Source organism: Lactuca serriola, chromosome 1, assembly GCF_051521515.1.
Source record: "Lactuca serriola cultivar US96UC23 chromosome 1, Lser_US96UC23_V15, whole genome shotgun sequence".
NCBI lineage: Eukaryota > Viridiplantae > Streptophyta > Magnoliopsida > Asterales > Asteraceae > Lactuca > Lactuca serriola.
This window is the reverse complement of record NC_136408.1, coordinates 206734654-206750218: the sequence shown is the minus strand read 5'-3', so window position 1 is coordinate 206750218 and position 15565 is coordinate 206734654. Positions and strand designations below refer to the sequence as shown.

Genomic DNA, 15565 nt, shown 5'->3' with positions numbered 1-15565 from the left:
TTACAAGACGCAGATCCTACTTTGTTTTGGTACGCGGGGCGTGGGACCCAAGTGACTGATCGGCTCCGTTCCAAAAATACGAAAACCATGAACCATGAACCGGAGGGAACCCGAGCATAGAAATAGCAAGAAAGAAAAGAAAAAAAACCTAAAAGCCGCACGTAAAATGGAAAAAAAAAACGCAAACGGACAACGAAAAAGGGGGTGCAACACGAGGACTTCCCAGGGGGTCACCCATCCTAGTACTACTCTCGCCTAAGCACGCTTAACTGCGGAGTTCTGATGGGATCCGGTGCATTAGTGCTGGTATGATCGTACCCAAAATACTATCCATGTTTATTGCTTTTATGTGTTACCAGACGCAGAACCTCCTTTGTTTTGGTACGCGGGGCGTGGGATCCACGTGACCGATCGGCTCCGTTCGAAAAATACGAAAACCATCAACCATAAACCGGAAGGCACACGAGCATAGAAATAGCCAGAAAGAAAGGAAAAAAAACCAAAAAACAACATGTAAAATGTAAAAAAAAAAATGCAAACGGACAACGAAAAAGAGGGTGCAACACGAGGACTTCCCAGGGGGTCACCAATCCAAGTACTACTCTCGCCCAAGCACGCTTAACTGCGGAGTTCTGATGGGATCCGGTGCATTAGTGCTGTTATGATCACACCCAAAATAATATCCAGGTTTATTGCTTTTATGTGTTACAAGACGCATAATCTCCTTTGTTTTTGTACGCGGGGCGTGGGATCCACGTGACCGATCGGCTCCGTTCCAAAAATACGAAAACCATCAACCATAAACCGGAAGGCACCCGAGCATAGAAATAGCAAGAAAGAAAGGAAAAAAAAACCAAAAAACCGCACGTAAAATATAAAAAAAAAACGCAAACGGACAAACTAAAAAGGGGGTGCAACACGAGGACTTCCCAGGGGGTCACCAATCCTAGTACTACTCTCGCCCAAGCACGCTTAACTGCGGAGTTCTGATGGGATCCGGTGCATTAGTGCTGGTATGATCGCACCCGAAATACTATCCATGTTTATTGCTTTTATGTGTTACCAGACGCAGAACCTCCTTTGTTTTGGTACGTGGGGCGTGGGACCTACGTGACCGATCGGCTCCGTTCCAGAAATACGAAAACCATGAACCATGAACCGGAGGGCACCCGAGCATAGAAATAGCAAGAAAGAAAGGAAAAAAACCAAAAAACCGCACGTAAAATGTAAAAAAAAAAACGCAAACGGACAAACTAAAAAGGGGGTGCAACACGAGGACTTCCCAGGGGGTCACCAATCCTAGTACTACTCTCGCCCAAGCACGCTTAACTGCGGAGTTCTGATGGGATCCGGTGCATTAGTGCTGTTATGATCACACCCAATATAATATCCATGTTTATTGCTTTTATGTGTTACAAGACGCATAATCTCCTTTGTTTTTGTACGCGGGGCGTGGGATCCACGTGACCGATCGGCTCCGTTCCAAAAATACGAAAACCATCAACCATAAACCGGAAGGCACCCGAGCATAGAAATAGCCTGAAAGAAAGGAAAAAAAACCAAAAAACCGCACGTAAAATGGTAAAAAAAATAGGCAAACGGACAACGAAAAAGAGGGTGCAACACGAGGACTTCCCAGGGGGTCACCCATCCTTGTACTAATCTCGTCCAAGCACGTTTAACTGCGAAGTTCTGATGGGATTCGGTGAATTAGTGATGGTATGATAACACACGAAATACTATCCATGTTTATTGCTTTTATTTGTTACAAGACGCAGAACCTTCTTTGTTTTGGTACGCGGGGCGTGGGACCCATGTGACCGATCGGCTCCGTTCCAAAAATACGAAAACCATGAACCATGAACCGGAGGGCACCCGAGCATAGAAATAGCAAGAAAGAAAGGAAAAAAAACCTAAAAACCGCACGTAAAATGGAAAAAAAAAACGCAAACGGACAACGAAAAAGGGGGTGCAACACGAGGACTTCCCGGGGGTCACCCATCCTAGTACTACTCTCACCCAAGCACGCTTAACTGCGGAGTTCTGATGGGATCCGCTGCATTAGTGCTGTTATGATCACACCCAAAATAATAACCATGAACCGGAAGGCACCCGAGCATAGAAATAGCCAGAAAGAAAGGAAAAAAAACCAAAAAACCGCACGTAAAATGTTAAAAAAAATGCAAACGGACAACGAAAAAGAGGGTGCAACACGAGCACTTCCCAAGGGGTCACCCATCCTTGTACTCCTCTCGCCCAAGCACGCTTAACTGTGAAGTTCTGATGGGATTCGGTGCATTAGTGCTGGTATGATAGCACACGAAATACTATCCTTGTTTATTTCTTTTATGTGTTACAAGACGCAAAGCCTACTTTGGTTTGGTACGCGAGGCCTGGGACCCAAGTGACCGATCGGCTCCGTTCCAAAAATACGAAAACCATGAACCATGAACCGGAGGGAACCCGAACATAGAAATAGCAAGAAAGAAAGGAAAAAAAAACTAAAAACCGCACGTAAAATGGAAAAAAAAAACGCAAACGGACAACGAAAAAGGGGTGCAACACGAGGACTTCCCAGGGGGTCACCCATCCTAGTACTACTCTCGCCCAAGCACGCTTAACTGCGGAGTTCTGATGGGATCCGGTGCATTAGTGCTGTTATGATCACACCCAAAATAATATCAATGTTTATTGCTTTTATGTGTTACAAGATGCAGAATCTCCTTTGTTTTTGTACGCGGGGCGTGGGATCCACGTGACCGATCGGCTCCGTTCCAAAAATACGAAAACCATCAACCATAAACCGGAAGGCACCCGAGCATAGAAATAGCCAGAAAGAAAGGAAAAAAAAAACCAAAAAACCGCACGTAAAATGTTAAAAAAAAATGCAAACGGACAACGTAAAAGAGGGTTCAACACGAGCATTTCCCAGGGGGTCATCCATCCTTGTACTACTCTCGCCCAAGCACGCTTAACTGCGAAGTTCTGATGGGATTCAGTGCATTAGTGATGGTATGATAGCACACGAAATACTATCCATCTTTATTGCTTTTATGTGTTACAAGACGCAGATCCTACTTTGTTTTGGTACGCGGGGCGTGGGACCCAAGTGACTGATCGGCTCCGTTCCAAAAATACGAAAACCATGAACCATGAACCGGAGGGAACCCGAGCATAGAAATAGCAAGAAAGAAAGGAAAAAAAACCTAAAAGCCGCACGTAAAATGGAAAAAAAAACGCAAACGGACAACGAAAAAGGGGGTGCAACACGAGGACTTCCCAGGGGGTCACCCATCCTAGTACTACTCTCGCCTAAGCACGCTTAACTGCAGAGTTCTGATGGGATCCGGTGCATTAGTGCTGGTATGATCGCACCCGAAATACTATCCATGTTTATTGCTTTTATGTGTTACCAGACGCAGAACCTCCTTTGTTTTGGTACGCGGGGCGTGGGATCCACGTGACCGATCGGCTCCGTTCGAAAAATACGAAAACCATCAACCATAAACCGGAAGGCACACGAGCATAGAAATAGCCAGAAAGAAAGGAAAAAAAACCAAAAAACAACATGTAAAATGTAAAAAAAAAAATGCAAACGGACAACGAAAAAGAGGGTGCAACACGAGGACTTCCCAGGGGGTCACCAATCCAAGTACTACTCTCGCCCAAGCACGCTTAACTGCGGAGTTCTGATGGGATCCGGTGCATTAGTGCTGTTATGATCACACCCAAAATAATATCCAGGTTTATTGCTTTTATGTGTTACAAGACGCATAATCTCCTTTGTTTTTGTACGCGGGGGGTGGGATCCACGTGACCGATCGGCTCCGTTCCAAAAATACGAAAACCATCAACCATAAACCGGAAGGCACCCGAGCATAGAAATAGCAAGAAAGAAAGGAAAAAAAACCAAAAAAACGCACGTAAAATGTAAAAAAAAACGCAAACGGACAAACTAAAAAGGGGGTGCAACATGAGGACTTCCCAGGGGGTCACCAATCCTAGTACTACTCTCGCCCAAGCACGCTTAACTGCGGAGTTCTGATGGGATCCGGTGCATTAGTGTTGGTATGATCGCACCCGAAATACTATCCATGTTTATTGCTTTTATGTGTTACCAGACGCAGAACCTCCTTTGTTTTGGTACGCGGGGCGTGGGACCTACGTGACCGATCGGATCCGGTGCATTAGTGCTGTTATGATCACACCCAAAATAATAACCATGAACCGGAAGGCACCCGAGCATAGAAATAGCCAGAAAGAAAGGAAAAAAAACTAAAAAACCGCACGTAAAATGTTAAAAAAAATGCAAACGGACAACGAAAAAGAGGGTGCAACACGAGCACTTCCCAGGGGGTCACCCATCCTTGTACTCCTCTCGCCCAAGCACGCTTAACTGTTAAGTTCTGATGAGATTCGGTGCATTAGTGCTGGTATAATAGCACACGAAATACTATCCATGTTTATTTCTTTTATGTGTTACAAGACGCAGAGCCTACTTTGTTTTGGTACGCGGGGCGTGGGACCCAAGTGACCGATCGGCTCCGTTCCAAAAATATGAAAACAATGAACCATGAACCGGAGGGAACCCGAGCATAGAAATAGCAAGAAAGAAAGGAAAAAAAACCTAAAAACCGCACGTAAAATGGAAAAAAAAACGCAAACGGACAACGAAAAAGGGGGTGCAACACGAGGACTTACCAGGGGGTCACCCATCCTAGTACTACTCTCGCCCAAGCACGCTTAACTGCGGAGTTCTGATGGGATCCGGTGCATTAGTGCTGTTCTGATCACACCCAAAATAATATCCATGTTTATTGCTTTTATGTGTTACAAGATGCAGAATCTTCTTTGTTTTTGTACGCGGGGCGTGGGATCCACGTGACCGATCGGCTCCGTTCCAAAAATACGAAAACCATCAACCATAAACCGGAAGGCACCCGAGCATAGAAATAGCCAGAAAGAAAGGAAAAAAAAACAGCACGTAAAATGTAAAAAAAAAATGCAAACGCACAACGAAAAAGAGGGTGCAACACGAGCACTTCCCAGGGTGTGACCCATCCTTGTACTACTCTTGCCCAAGCACGCTTAACTGCGGAGTTCTGATGGGATTCGGTGCATTAGTGCTGGTATGATCGCACACGAAATACTCTCCACGTTTATTGCTTTTATGTGTTACAAGACGCAGAACTTTCTTTGTTTTGGTACGCGGGGCGTGGGACCCATGTGACCGATCGGCTCCGTTCCAAAAATACGAAAACCATGAACCATTTACCGGAGGGCACCCGAGCATAGAAATAGCAAGAAAGAAAGGAAAAAAAACCAAAAAACCGCACGTAAAATGTAAAAAAAAATGCAAACGGACAAACTAAAAAGGGGGTGCAACACGAGGACTTCCCAGGGGGTCACCAATCCAAGTACTACTCTCGCCCAAGCACGCTTAACTGCGGAGTTCTGATGGGATCCGGTGCATTAGTGCTGATCGCACCCGAAATACTATCCATGTTTATTGCTTTTATGTGTTACCAGACGCAGAACCTCCTTTGTTTTGGTACGCGGGGCGTGGGACCTACGTGACCGATCGGCTCCGTTCCAGAAATACGAAAACCATCAACCATGAACCGGAGGGCACCCGAGCATAGAAATAGCAAGAAAGAAAGGAAAAAAACCAAAAAGCCGCACGTAAAATGTAAAAAAAAAAAACGCAAACGGACAAACTAAAAAGGGGGTGCAACACGAGGACTTCCCAGGGGGTCACCAATCCTAGTACTACTCTCGCCTAGGCACGCTTAACTGCGGAGTTCTGATGGGATCCGGTGCATTAGTGTTGGTATGATCGCACCCGAAATACTATCCATGTTTATTGCTTTTATGTGTTACCAGACGCAGAACCTCCTTTATTTTGGTACGCAGGGCGTGGGACCTACGTGGCTGATCGGCTCCGTTCCAAAAATACGAGAACCATCAACCATGAACCGGAGGGCACCCGAGCATAGAAATAGCAAGAAAGAATGGAAAAAAACCAAAAAACCGCACGTAAAATGTAAAAAAAAACAACGCAAACGGACAACGAAAAAGGAGGGTGCAACACGAGGACTTCCCAGGGGGTCACCAATCCAAGTACTACTCTCGCCCAAGCACGCTTAACTGCGGAGTTCTGATGGGATCCGGTGCATTAGTGCTGTTACGATCACACCCAAAATAATATCCATGTTTATTGATTTTATGTGTTACAAGACGCATAATCTCCTTTGTCTTTGTACGCGGGGCGTGGGATCCACGTGACCGATCGGCTCCGTTCCAAAAATACGAAAACCATCAACCATAAACCGGAAGGCACACGAGCATAGAAATAGCCAGAAAGAAAGGAAAAAAACCAAAAAACAACATGTAAAATGTAAAAAAAAAAAACGCAAACGGACTAACTAAAAAGGGGGTGCAACACGAGGACTTCCCAGGGGGTCACCAATCCTAGTACTACTCTCGCCCAAGCACGCTTAACTGCGGAGTTCTGACGGGATCCGGTGCATTAGTGTTGGTATGATCGCACCCGAAATACTATCCATGTTTATTGCTTTTATGTGTTACCAGACGCAGAACCTCCTTTGTTTTGGTACGCGGGGCGTGGGACCTACGTGACCGATCGGCTCCGTTCCAAAAATACGAAAACCATCAACCATGAACCGGAGGGCACCCGAGCATAGAAATAGCAAGAAAGAATGGAAAAAAACCAAAAAACCGCACGTAAAATGTAAAAAAAAACAACGCAAACGGACAACGAAAAAGGAGGGTGCAACACGAGGACTTCCCAGGGGGTCACCAATCCAAGTACTACTCTCGCCCAAGCACGTTTAACTGCGGAGTTCTGATGGGATCCGGTGCATTAGTGCTGGTATGATCACACCCAAAATAATATCCATGTTTATTGCTTTTATGTGTTACAAGACGCATAATCTCCTTTGTTTTTGTACGCGGGGCGTGGGATCCACGTGATCGATCGGCTCCGTTCCAAAAATACGAAAACCATCAACCATAAACCGGAAGGCACACGAGCATAGAAATAGCCAGAAAGAAAGGAAAAAAACCAAAAAACAACATGTAAAATGTAAAAAAAAAACGCAAACGGACTAACTAAAAAGGGGGTGCAACACGAGGACTTCCCAGGGGGTCACCAATCCTAGTACTACTCTCGCCCAAGCACGCTTAACTGCGGAGTTCTGACGGGATCCGGTGCATTAGTGTTGGTATGATCGCACCCGAAATACTATCCATGTTTATTGCTTTTATGTGTTACCAGACGCAGAACCTCCTTTGTTTTGGTACGCGGGGCGTGGGACCTACGTGACCGATCGGCTCCGTTCCAAAAATACGAAAACCATCAACCATGAACCGGAGGGCACCCGAGCATAGAAATAGCAAGAAAGAATGGAAAAAAACCAAAAAACCGCACGTAAAATGTAAAAAAAAACAACGCAAACGGACAACGAAAAAGGAGGGTGCAACACGAGGACTTCCCAGGGGGTCACCAATCCAAGTACTACTCTCGCCCAAGCACGTTTAACTGCGGAGTTCTGATGGGATCCGGTGCATTAGTGCTGTTATGATCACACCCAAAATAATATCCATGTTTATTGCTTTTATGTGTTACAAGACGCATAATCTCCTTTGTTTTTGTACGCGGGGCGTGGGATCCACGTGATCGATCGGCTCCGTTCCAAAAATACGAAAACCATCAACCATAAACCGGAAGGCACACGAGCATAGAAATAGCCAGAAACAAAGGAAAAAACCAAAAAACAACATGTAAAATGTAAAAAAAAATGCAAACGGAGAACGAAAAAGAGGGTGCAACACGAGGACTTTCCCAGGGGGTCACCAATCCAAGTACTACTCTCGCCCAAGCACGCTTAACTGCGGAGTTCTGATGGGATCCGGTGCATTAGTGCTGTTATGATCACACCCAATATAATATCCATGTTTATTGGTTTTATGTGTTACAAGACGCATAATCTCCTTTGTTTTTGTACGCGGGGCGTGGGATCCACGTGACCGATCGGCTCCGTTCCAAAAATACGAAAACCATCAACCATCAACCAGGGGGTCACCCATCCTTGTACTACTCTCGTCCAAGCACGCTTAACTGCGAAGTTCTGATGGGATTCGGTGCATTAGTGATGGTATGATTGCACACGAAATACTATCCATGTTTATTGCTTTTATGTGTTACAAGACGCAGAACCTTCTTTGTTTTGGTACGCGGGGCGTGGGACCCATGTGACCGATCGGCTCCGTTCCAAAAATACGAAAACCATGAACCATGAACCGGAGGGCACCCGAGCATAGAAATAGCAAGAAAGAAAGGAAAAAAAACCAAAAAACCGCACGTAAAATGTAAAAACAAAACGCAAACGGACAAACTAAAAAGGGGGTGCAACACGAGGACATCCCAGGGGGTCACCAATCCTAGTACTACTCTCGCCCAAGCACGCTTAACTGCAGAGTTCTGATGGGATCCGGTGAATTAGTGCTGGTATGATCGTACCCGAAATACAATCCATGTTTATTGCTTTTATGTGTTACCAGACGCAGAACCTCCTTTGTTTTGGTACGCGGGGCGTGGGATGCACGTGACCGATCGGCTCCGTTCCAAAAATACGAAAACCATCAACCATAAACCGGAAGGCACACGAGCATAGAAATAGCCAGAAAGAAAGGAAAAAAACCAAAAAACATGTAAAATGTATAAAAAAAAATGCAAACGGACAACGAAAAAGAGGGTGCAACACGAGGACTTCCCAGGGGGTCACCAATCCAAGTACTACTCTCGCCCAAGCACGCTTAACTGCGGACTTCTGGTGGGATCCGGTGCATTAGTGCTGTTATGATCACACCCAAAATAATATCCATGTTTATTGCTTTTATGTGTTACAAGACGCATAATCTCCTTTGTTTTTGTACGCGGGGCGTGGGATCCACGTGACCGATCGGCTCCGTTCCAAATTTACGAAAACCATCAACCATAAACCGGAAGGCACCCGAGCATAGAAATAGCCAGAAAGAAAGGAAAAAAAACCAAAAAAACGCACGTAAAATGTTAAAAAAATGCAAACGGACAACGAAAAAGAGGGTGCAACACGAGCACTTCACAGAGGGTCACCCATCCTTGTACTACTTTCGCCCAAGCATGCTTAACTGCTAAGTTCTGATGGGATTCGATGCATTAGTGCTGGTATGATAGCACACGAAATACTATCCATGTTTATTGCTTTTATGTGGTACAAGACGCAGAGCCTACTTTGTTTTGGTACGCGGGGCGTGAGACCCAAGTGACAAATCGGCTCCGTTCCAAAAATACGAAAACCATGAACCATGAACTGGAGGGAACTCGAGCATAGAAATAGCAAGAAAGAAAGGAAAAAAAACCTAAAAACCGCACGTAAAATGGAAAAAGAAAACGCAAACGGACAACGAAAAAGGGGGTGCAACACGAGGACTTCCCAGGGTGTCACCCATCCTAGTACTACTCTAGCCCAAGCACGCTTAACTGCGGAGTTCTAATGGGATCCGGTGCATTAGTGCTGTTATGATCACACCCAAAATAATATCCATGTTTATTGATTTTATGTGTTACAAGATGCAAAATCTCCTTTGTTTTTGTACGCGTGGCGTGGGATCCACGTGACCGATCGGCTCCGTTCCAAAAATACGAAAACCATCAACCATAAACCGGAAAGCACCCGAGCATAGAAATAGCCAGAAGGAAAGGAAAAAAAACAAAAAAATAGCACGTAAAATGTAAAAAAAAATGCAAACGCAAAACGAAAAAGAGAGTGCAACACGAGCACTTCCCAGGGTGTCACCCATCCTTGTACTACTCTTGCCCAAGCACGCCTAACTGTGGAGTTCTGATGGGATTCGGTGCACTAGTGCTGGTATGATCGCACACGAAATACTATCCATGTTTATTGCTTTTATGTGTTACAAGACGCAGAACCTTCTTTGTTTTGGTACGCGGGGCGTGGGACCCATGTGACCGATCGACTCCGTTCCAAAAATACGAAAACCATGAACCATGAACCGGAGGGCACCCGAGCATAGAAATAGCAAGAAAGAAATGAAAAAAACTAAAAAACCGCACGTAAAATGTAAAAAAAATGCAAACGGACAAACTAAAAAGGGGGTGCAACACGAGGACTTCCCGGGGGTCACCAATCCTAGTACTACTCTCGCCCAAGCACGCTTAACTGCGGAGTTCTGATGGGATCCGGTGCATTAGTGCTGGTATGATCGCACCCGAAATACTATCCATGTTTATTGCTTTTATGTGTTACCAGACGCAGAACCTCCTTTGTTTTGGTACGCGGGGCGTGGGATCCACGTGACCGATCGGCTCCGTTCGAAAAATACGAAAACCATCAACCATAAACCGAAAGGCACACGAGCATAGAAATAGCCAGAAAGAAAGGAAAAAAACCAAAAAAAAACATGTAAAATGTAAAAAAAAATGCAAACGGACAACGAAAAAGAGGGTGCAACACGAGGACTTCCCAGGGGGTCACCAATCCAAGTACTACTCTCGCCCAAGCACGCTTAACTGCGGAGTTCTGATGGGATCCGGTGCATTAGTGCTGTTATGATCACACCCAAAATAATATCCATGTTTATTGCTTTTATGTGTTACAAGACGCATAATCTCCTTTGTTTTTGTACGCGGGGCGTGGGATCCACGTGACCGATCGGCTCCGTTCCAAAAATACGAAAACCATCAACCATAAACCGGAAGGCACCCGAGCATAGAAATAGCAAGAAAGAAAGGAAAAAAAACCAAAAAACCGCACGTAAAATGTAAAAAAAAACGCAAACGGACAAACTAAAAAGGGGGTGCAACACGAGGACTTCCCAGGGGGTCACCAATCCTAGTACTACTCTCGCCCAAGCACGCTTAACTGCGGAGTTCTGATGGGATCCGGTGCATTAGTGCTGGTATGATCGCACCCGAAATACTATCCATGTTTATTGCTTTTATGTGTTACTAGACGCAGAACCTCCTTTGTTTTGGTACGCGGGGCGTGGGACCTACGTGACTGATCGGCTCCGTTCCAAAAATACGAAAACCATCAACCATGAACCGGAGGGCACCCGAGCATAGAAATAGCAAGAAAGAATGGAAAAAAACCAAAAAACCGCACGTAAAATGTAAAAAAAAACAACGCAAACGGACAACGAAAAAGGAGGGTGCAACACGAGGACTTCCCAGGGGGTCACCAATCCAAGTACTACTCTCGCCCAAGCACGCTTAACTGCGGAGTTCTGATGGGATCCGGTGCATTAGTGCTGTTACGATCACACCCAAAATAATATCCATGTTTATTGCTTTTATGTGTTACAAGACGCATAATCTCCTTTGTCTTTGTACGCGGGGCGTGGGATCCACGTGACCGATCGGCTCCGTTCCCAAAATACGAAAACCATCAACCATAAACCGGAAGGCACACGAGCATAGAAATAGCCAGAAAGAAAGGAAAAAAACCAAAAAACAACATGTAAAATGTAAAAAAAAATGCAAACGGAGAACGAAAAAGAGGGTGCAACACGAGGACTTCCCAGGGGGTCACCAATCCAAGTACTACTCTCGCCCAAGCACGCTTAACTGCGGAGTTCTGATGGGATCCGGTGCATTAGTGCTGTTATGATCACACCCAAAATAATAACCATGAACCGGAAGGCACCCGAGCATAGAAATAGCCAGAAAGAAAGGAAAAAAACCAAAAAAACGCACGTAAAATGTTAAAAAAAATGCAAACGGACAACGAAAAATAGGGTGCAAGACGAGCACTTCCCAGGGGGTCACCCATCCTTGTACTCCTCTCGCCCAAGCACGCTTAACTGTTAAGTTCTGATGGGATTCGGTGCATTAGTGCTGGTATAATAGCACACGAAATACTATCCATGTTTATTTCTTTTATGTGTTACAAGACGCAGAGCCTACTTTGTTTTGCTACGCGGGGCGTGGGACCCAAGTGACTGATCGGCTCCGTTCCAAAAATATGAAAACAACGAACCATGAACCGGAGGGAACCCGAGCATAGAAATAGCAAGAAAGAAAGGAAAAAAAACCTAAAAACCGCACGTAAAATGGAAAAAAAAAAACGCAAACGGACAACGAAAATGGGGGTGCAACACGAGGACTTACCAGGGGGTCACCCATCCTAGTACTACTCTCGCCCAAGCACGCTTAACTGCGGAGTTCTGATGGGATCCGGTGCATTAGTGCTGTTATGATCACACCCAAAATAATATCCATGTTTATTGCTTTTATGTGTTACAAGATGCAGAATCTCCTTTGTTTTTGTACGCGGGGCGTGGGATCCACGTGACCGATCGGCTCCGTTCCAAAAATACGAAAACCATCAACCATAAACCGGAAGGCACCCGAGCATAGAAATAGCCAGAAAGAAAGGAAAAAAAAAACAGCACGTAAAATGTAAAAAAAAAAAAAAATGCAAACGCACAACGAAAAAGAGGGTGGAACACGAGCACTTCCCAGGCTGTCACCCATCCTTGTACTACTCTTGCCCAAGCACGCTTAACTGCGGAGTTCTGATGGGATTCGGTGCATTAGTGCTGGTATGATCGCACACGAAATACTCTCCATGGTTATTGCTTTTATGTGTTACAAGACGCAGAACCTTCTTTGTTTTGGTACGCGGGGCGTGGGACCCATGTGACCGATCGGCTCCGTTCCAAAAATACGAAAACCATGAACCATTTACTGGAGGGCACCCGAGCATAGAAATAGCAAGAAAGAAAGGAAAAAAAACCAAAAAACCGCACGTAAAATGTAAAAAAAAATGCAAACGGACAAACTAAAAAGAGGGTGCAACACGAGGACTTCCCAGGGGGTCACCAATCCTAGTACTACTCTCGCCCAAGCACGCTTAACTGCGGAGTTCTGATGGGATCCGGTGCATTAGTGCTGGTATGATCGCACCCGAAATACTATCCATGTTTATTGCTTTTATGTGTTACCAGACGCAGAACCTCCTTTGTTTTGGTACGCGGGGCGTGGGACCTACGTGACCGATCGGCTACGTTCCAGAAATACGAAAACCATCAACCATGAACCGGAGGGCACCCGAGCATAGAAATCGCAAGAAAGAAAGGAAAAAAACCAAAAAGCCGCACGTAAAATGTAAAAAAAAAAACGCAAACGGACAAACTAAAAAGGGGGTGCAACACGAGGACTTCCCATGGGGTCACCAATCCTAGTACTACTCTCGCCTAGGCACGCTTAACTGCGGAGTTCTGATGGGATCCGGTGCATTAGTGTTGGTATGATCGCACCCGAAATACTATCCGTGTTTATTGCTTTTATGTGTTACCAGACGCAGAACCTCCTTTATTTTGGTACGCGGGGCGTGGGACCTACGTGACTGATCGGCTCCGTTCCAAAAATACGAAAACCATCAACCATGAACCGGAGGGCACCCGAGCATAGAAATAGCAAGAAAGAATGGAAAAAAACCAAAAAACCGCACGTAAAATGTAAAAAAAAACAACGCAAACGGACAACGAAAAAGAAGGGTGCAACACGAGGACTTCCCAGGGGGTCACCAATCCTAGTACTACTCTCGCCCAAGCACGCTTCACTGCGGAGTTCTAATGGGATCCGGTGCATTAGTGCTGTTATGATCACACCCAAAATAATATCCATGTTTATTGCTTTTATGTGTTACAAGACGCATAATCTCCTTTGTTTTTGTACGCGGGGAGTGAGATCCACGTGACCGATCGGCTCCGTTCCAAAAATACGAAAACCATCAACCATTAACCGGAAGGCACACGAGCATAGAAATAGGAAGAAAGAAAGGAAAAAAACCAAAAAACAACATGTAAAATGTAAAAAAAAAATGCAAACGGAGAACGAAAAAGAAGGTGCAACACGAGGACTTCCCAGGGGGTCACCAATCCAAGTACTACTCTCGCCCAAGCACGCTTAACTGCGGAGTTCTGATGGGATCCGGTGCATTAGTGCTGTTATGATCACACCCAATATATTATCCATGTTTATTTATTTTATGTGTTACAAGACGCATAATCTCCTTTGTTTTTGTACGCGGGGCGTGGGATCCACGTGACCGATCGGCTCCGTTCCAAAAATACGAAAACCATCAACCATAAACCGGAAGGCACCCGAGCATAGAAATAGCCAGAAAGAAAGGAAAAAAAACCAAAAAACCGCACGTAAAATGTTAAAAAAAAATGCAAACGGACAACGAAAAAGAGGGTGCAACACGAGGACTTCCCAGGGGGTCACTCATCCTAGTACTACTCTCGTCCAAGCACGCTTAACTGCGAAGTTCTGATGGGATTCGGTGCATTAGTGATGGTATGATAGCACACGAAATACTATCCATGTTTATTGCTTTTATGTGTTACAAGACGCAGAACCTTTTTTGTTTTGGTACGCGGGGCGTGGGACCCATGTGACCGATCGGCTCCGTTCCAAAAATACGAAAACGATGAACCATGAACCGGAGGGCACCCGAGCATAGAAATAGCAAGAAAGAAAGGAAAAAAAAACCAAAAAACCGCACGTAAAATGTAAAAAAAAACGCAAACGGACTAAATAAAAAGGGGGTGCAACACGAGGACTTCCCAGGGGGTCACCAATCCTAGTACTACTCTCGCCCAAGCACGCTTAACTGCGGAGTTCTGATGGGATCCGGTGCATTAGTGTTGGTATGATCGCACCCGAAATACTATCCATGTTTATTGCTTTTATGTGTTACCAGACGCAGAACCTCCTTTGTTTTGGTACGTGGGGCGTGGGACCTACGTGACCGATCGGCTCCGTTCCAAAAATACGAAAACCATCAACCATGAACCGGAGGGCACCCGAGCATAGAAATAGCAAGAAAGAATGGAAAAAAACCAAAAAACCGCACGTAAAATGTAAAAAAAAACAACGCAAACGGACAACGAAAAACGAGGGTGCAACACGAGGACTTCCCAGGGGGTCACCAATCCAAGTACTACTCTCGCCCAAGCACGTTTAACTGCGGAGTTCTGATGGGATCCGGTGCATTAGTGCTGTTATGATCACACCCAAAATAATATCCATGTTTATTGCTTTTATGTGTTACAAGATGCAGAATCTCCTTTGTTTTTGTACGCGGGGCGTGGGATCCACGTGACCGATCGGCTCCGTTCCAAAAATACGAAAACCATCAACCATAAACCGGAAGGCACCCGAGCATAGAAATAGCCAGAAAGAAAGGAAAAAAAAACAGCACGTAAAATGTAAAAAAAAAAAAAATGCAAACGCACAACGAAAAAGAGGGTGCAACACGAGCACTTCCCAGGGTGTCACCCATCCTTGTACTACTCTTGCCCAAGCACGCTTAACTGCGGAGTTCTGATGGGATTCGGTGCATTAGTGCTGGTATGATCGCACACGAAATACTCTCCATGGTTATTGCTTTTATGTGTTACAAGACGCAGAACCTTCTTTGTTTTGGTACGCGGGGCGTGGGACCCATGTGAACGATCGGCTCCGTTCCAA

General features: G+C 45.3%; 38 non-coding genes and 6 pseudogenes across 38 annotated transcripts; all 44 read right to left on the bottom strand.

The window, feature by feature from the left end:
* Positions 1-201: 201 nt before the first annotated feature.
* Positions 202-320, bottom strand: LOC145085364 (5S ribosomal RNA). The gene has a single exon (XR_013699765.1). It is a non-coding gene; the product is annotated as a 5S ribosomal RNA (ribosomal RNA).
* Positions 321-554: 234 nt separating this feature from the next.
* LOC145073715 (5S ribosomal RNA) lies at positions 555-673 on the bottom strand. Its single transcript, XR_013691516.1, has one exon. It is a non-coding gene; the product is annotated as a 5S ribosomal RNA (ribosomal RNA).
* Positions 674-908: 235 nt separating this feature from the next.
* LOC145084908 (5S ribosomal RNA) lies at positions 909-1027 on the bottom strand. Its single transcript, XR_013699332.1, has one exon. It is a non-coding gene; the product is annotated as a 5S ribosomal RNA (ribosomal RNA).
* A 234-nt stretch (positions 1028-1261) lies between these two features.
* Positions 1262-1380, bottom strand: LOC145073025 (5S ribosomal RNA). Its single transcript, XR_013691216.1, has one exon. It is a non-coding gene; the product is annotated as a 5S ribosomal RNA (ribosomal RNA).
* A 234-nt stretch (positions 1381-1614) lies between these two features.
* On the bottom strand, positions 1615-1733 carry LOC145079403 (5S ribosomal RNA). The gene has a single exon (XR_013694919.1). It is a non-coding gene; the product is annotated as a 5S ribosomal RNA (ribosomal RNA).
* A 233-nt stretch (positions 1734-1966) lies between these two features.
* LOC145078810 (5S ribosomal RNA) lies at positions 1967-2084 on the bottom strand. The gene has a single exon (XR_013694341.1). It is a non-coding gene; the product is annotated as a 5S ribosomal RNA (ribosomal RNA).
* A 118-nt stretch (positions 2085-2202) lies between these two features.
* LOC145078666 (5S ribosomal RNA) lies at positions 2203-2321 on the bottom strand. The gene has a single exon (XR_013694203.1). It is a non-coding gene; the product is annotated as a 5S ribosomal RNA (ribosomal RNA).
* Positions 2322-2553: 232 nt separating this feature from the next.
* On the bottom strand, positions 2554-2672 carry LOC145085060 (5S ribosomal RNA). Its single transcript, XR_013699475.1, has one exon. It is a non-coding gene; the product is annotated as a 5S ribosomal RNA (ribosomal RNA).
* Positions 2673-2907: 235 nt separating this feature from the next.
* On the bottom strand, positions 2908-3026 carry LOC145080087 (5S ribosomal RNA; annotated as a pseudogene).
* A 232-nt stretch (positions 3027-3258) lies between these two features.
* On the bottom strand, positions 3259-3377 carry LOC145085077 (5S ribosomal RNA). The gene has a single exon (XR_013699492.1). It is a non-coding gene; the product is annotated as a 5S ribosomal RNA (ribosomal RNA).
* Positions 3378-3611: 234 nt separating this feature from the next.
* Positions 3612-3730, bottom strand: LOC145073709 (5S ribosomal RNA). The gene has a single exon (XR_013691514.1). It is a non-coding gene; the product is annotated as a 5S ribosomal RNA (ribosomal RNA).
* Positions 3731-3963: 233 nt separating this feature from the next.
* Positions 3964-4082, bottom strand: LOC145074745 (5S ribosomal RNA). The gene has a single exon (XR_013692056.1). It is a non-coding gene; the product is annotated as a 5S ribosomal RNA (ribosomal RNA).
* Positions 4083-4328: 246 nt separating this feature from the next.
* On the bottom strand, positions 4329-4447 carry LOC145079566 (5S ribosomal RNA; annotated as a pseudogene).
* Positions 4448-4679: 232 nt separating this feature from the next.
* On the bottom strand, positions 4680-4798 carry LOC145074739 (5S ribosomal RNA). Its single transcript, XR_013692046.1, has one exon. It is a non-coding gene; the product is annotated as a 5S ribosomal RNA (ribosomal RNA).
* A 226-nt stretch (positions 4799-5024) lies between these two features.
* On the bottom strand, positions 5025-5143 carry LOC145079426 (5S ribosomal RNA). The gene has a single exon (XR_013694940.1). It is a non-coding gene; the product is annotated as a 5S ribosomal RNA (ribosomal RNA).
* Positions 5144-5376: 233 nt separating this feature from the next.
* On the bottom strand, positions 5377-5490 carry LOC145079292 (5S ribosomal RNA). Its single transcript, XR_013694814.1, has one exon. It is a non-coding gene; the product is annotated as a 5S ribosomal RNA (ribosomal RNA).
* Positions 5491-5725: 235 nt separating this feature from the next.
* Positions 5726-5844, bottom strand: LOC145075247 (5S ribosomal RNA). The gene has a single exon (XR_013692390.1). It is a non-coding gene; the product is annotated as a 5S ribosomal RNA (ribosomal RNA).
* A 235-nt stretch (positions 5845-6079) lies between these two features.
* Positions 6080-6198, bottom strand: LOC145076393 (5S ribosomal RNA). Its single transcript, XR_013692666.1, has one exon. It is a non-coding gene; the product is annotated as a 5S ribosomal RNA (ribosomal RNA).
* A 235-nt stretch (positions 6199-6433) lies between these two features.
* On the bottom strand, positions 6434-6552 carry LOC145085687 (5S ribosomal RNA). Its single transcript, XR_013700078.1, has one exon. It is a non-coding gene; the product is annotated as a 5S ribosomal RNA (ribosomal RNA).
* Positions 6553-6787: 235 nt separating this feature from the next.
* Positions 6788-6906, bottom strand: LOC145085440 (5S ribosomal RNA). The gene has a single exon (XR_013699838.1). It is a non-coding gene; the product is annotated as a 5S ribosomal RNA (ribosomal RNA).
* A 233-nt stretch (positions 6907-7139) lies between these two features.
* LOC145085686 (5S ribosomal RNA) lies at positions 7140-7258 on the bottom strand. Its single transcript, XR_013700077.1, has one exon. It is a non-coding gene; the product is annotated as a 5S ribosomal RNA (ribosomal RNA).
* A 235-nt stretch (positions 7259-7493) lies between these two features.
* LOC145074972 (5S ribosomal RNA) lies at positions 7494-7612 on the bottom strand. The gene has a single exon (XR_013692226.1). It is a non-coding gene; the product is annotated as a 5S ribosomal RNA (ribosomal RNA).
* Positions 7613-7842: 230 nt separating this feature from the next.
* LOC145077164 (5S ribosomal RNA) lies at positions 7843-7962 on the bottom strand. Its single transcript, XR_013692993.1, has one exon. It is a non-coding gene; the product is annotated as a 5S ribosomal RNA (ribosomal RNA).
* Positions 7963-8425: 463 nt separating this feature from the next.
* LOC145078892 (5S ribosomal RNA) lies at positions 8426-8544 on the bottom strand. The gene has a single exon (XR_013694421.1). It is a non-coding gene; the product is annotated as a 5S ribosomal RNA (ribosomal RNA).
* A 230-nt stretch (positions 8545-8774) lies between these two features.
* Positions 8775-8893, bottom strand: LOC145079070 (5S ribosomal RNA). The gene has a single exon (XR_013694595.1). It is a non-coding gene; the product is annotated as a 5S ribosomal RNA (ribosomal RNA).
* A 231-nt stretch (positions 8894-9124) lies between these two features.
* Positions 9125-9243, bottom strand: LOC145079583 (5S ribosomal RNA; annotated as a pseudogene).
* A 233-nt stretch (positions 9244-9476) lies between these two features.
* LOC145077788 (5S ribosomal RNA) lies at positions 9477-9595 on the bottom strand. Its single transcript, XR_013693401.1, has one exon. It is a non-coding gene; the product is annotated as a 5S ribosomal RNA (ribosomal RNA).
* A 232-nt stretch (positions 9596-9827) lies between these two features.
* Positions 9828-9946, bottom strand: LOC145080280 (5S ribosomal RNA; annotated as a pseudogene).
* Positions 9947-10177: 231 nt separating this feature from the next.
* On the bottom strand, positions 10178-10295 carry LOC145085507 (5S ribosomal RNA). The gene has a single exon (XR_013699905.1). It is a non-coding gene; the product is annotated as a 5S ribosomal RNA (ribosomal RNA).
* Positions 10296-10526: 231 nt separating this feature from the next.
* On the bottom strand, positions 10527-10645 carry LOC145073703 (5S ribosomal RNA). The gene has a single exon (XR_013691510.1). It is a non-coding gene; the product is annotated as a 5S ribosomal RNA (ribosomal RNA).
* A 233-nt stretch (positions 10646-10878) lies between these two features.
* Positions 10879-10997, bottom strand: LOC145084906 (5S ribosomal RNA). Its single transcript, XR_013699330.1, has one exon. It is a non-coding gene; the product is annotated as a 5S ribosomal RNA (ribosomal RNA).
* Positions 10998-11232: 235 nt separating this feature from the next.
* Positions 11233-11351, bottom strand: LOC145076387 (5S ribosomal RNA). The gene has a single exon (XR_013692665.1). It is a non-coding gene; the product is annotated as a 5S ribosomal RNA (ribosomal RNA).
* Positions 11352-11582: 231 nt separating this feature from the next.
* LOC145073689 (5S ribosomal RNA) lies at positions 11583-11701 on the bottom strand. Its single transcript, XR_013691502.1, has one exon. It is a non-coding gene; the product is annotated as a 5S ribosomal RNA (ribosomal RNA).
* Positions 11702-11818: 117 nt separating this feature from the next.
* LOC145079967 (5S ribosomal RNA) lies at positions 11819-11937 on the bottom strand (annotated as a pseudogene).
* Positions 11938-12171: 234 nt separating this feature from the next.
* LOC145085756 (5S ribosomal RNA) lies at positions 12172-12290 on the bottom strand. Its single transcript, XR_013700147.1, has one exon. It is a non-coding gene; the product is annotated as a 5S ribosomal RNA (ribosomal RNA).
* Positions 12291-12522: 232 nt separating this feature from the next.
* LOC145079992 (5S ribosomal RNA) lies at positions 12523-12641 on the bottom strand (annotated as a pseudogene).
* Positions 12642-12874: 233 nt separating this feature from the next.
* Positions 12875-12993, bottom strand: LOC145084987 (5S ribosomal RNA). The gene has a single exon (XR_013699406.1). It is a non-coding gene; the product is annotated as a 5S ribosomal RNA (ribosomal RNA).
* Positions 12994-13227: 234 nt separating this feature from the next.
* Positions 13228-13346, bottom strand: LOC145075991 (5S ribosomal RNA). Its single transcript, XR_013692565.1, has one exon. It is a non-coding gene; the product is annotated as a 5S ribosomal RNA (ribosomal RNA).
* A 235-nt stretch (positions 13347-13581) lies between these two features.
* LOC145075930 (5S ribosomal RNA) lies at positions 13582-13700 on the bottom strand. Its single transcript, XR_013692550.1, has one exon. It is a non-coding gene; the product is annotated as a 5S ribosomal RNA (ribosomal RNA).
* A 232-nt stretch (positions 13701-13932) lies between these two features.
* Positions 13933-14051, bottom strand: LOC145075451 (5S ribosomal RNA). Its single transcript, XR_013692436.1, has one exon. It is a non-coding gene; the product is annotated as a 5S ribosomal RNA (ribosomal RNA).
* Positions 14052-14284: 233 nt separating this feature from the next.
* On the bottom strand, positions 14285-14403 carry LOC145078747 (5S ribosomal RNA). Its single transcript, XR_013694280.1, has one exon. It is a non-coding gene; the product is annotated as a 5S ribosomal RNA (ribosomal RNA).
* A 234-nt stretch (positions 14404-14637) lies between these two features.
* Positions 14638-14756, bottom strand: LOC145085483 (5S ribosomal RNA). The gene has a single exon (XR_013699881.1). It is a non-coding gene; the product is annotated as a 5S ribosomal RNA (ribosomal RNA).
* Positions 14757-14991: 235 nt separating this feature from the next.
* LOC145074966 (5S ribosomal RNA) lies at positions 14992-15110 on the bottom strand. The gene has a single exon (XR_013692221.1). It is a non-coding gene; the product is annotated as a 5S ribosomal RNA (ribosomal RNA).
* A 230-nt stretch (positions 15111-15340) lies between these two features.
* Positions 15341-15459, bottom strand: LOC145079120 (5S ribosomal RNA). Its single transcript, XR_013694643.1, has one exon. It is a non-coding gene; the product is annotated as a 5S ribosomal RNA (ribosomal RNA).
* Positions 15460-15565: the final 106 nt, after the last annotated feature.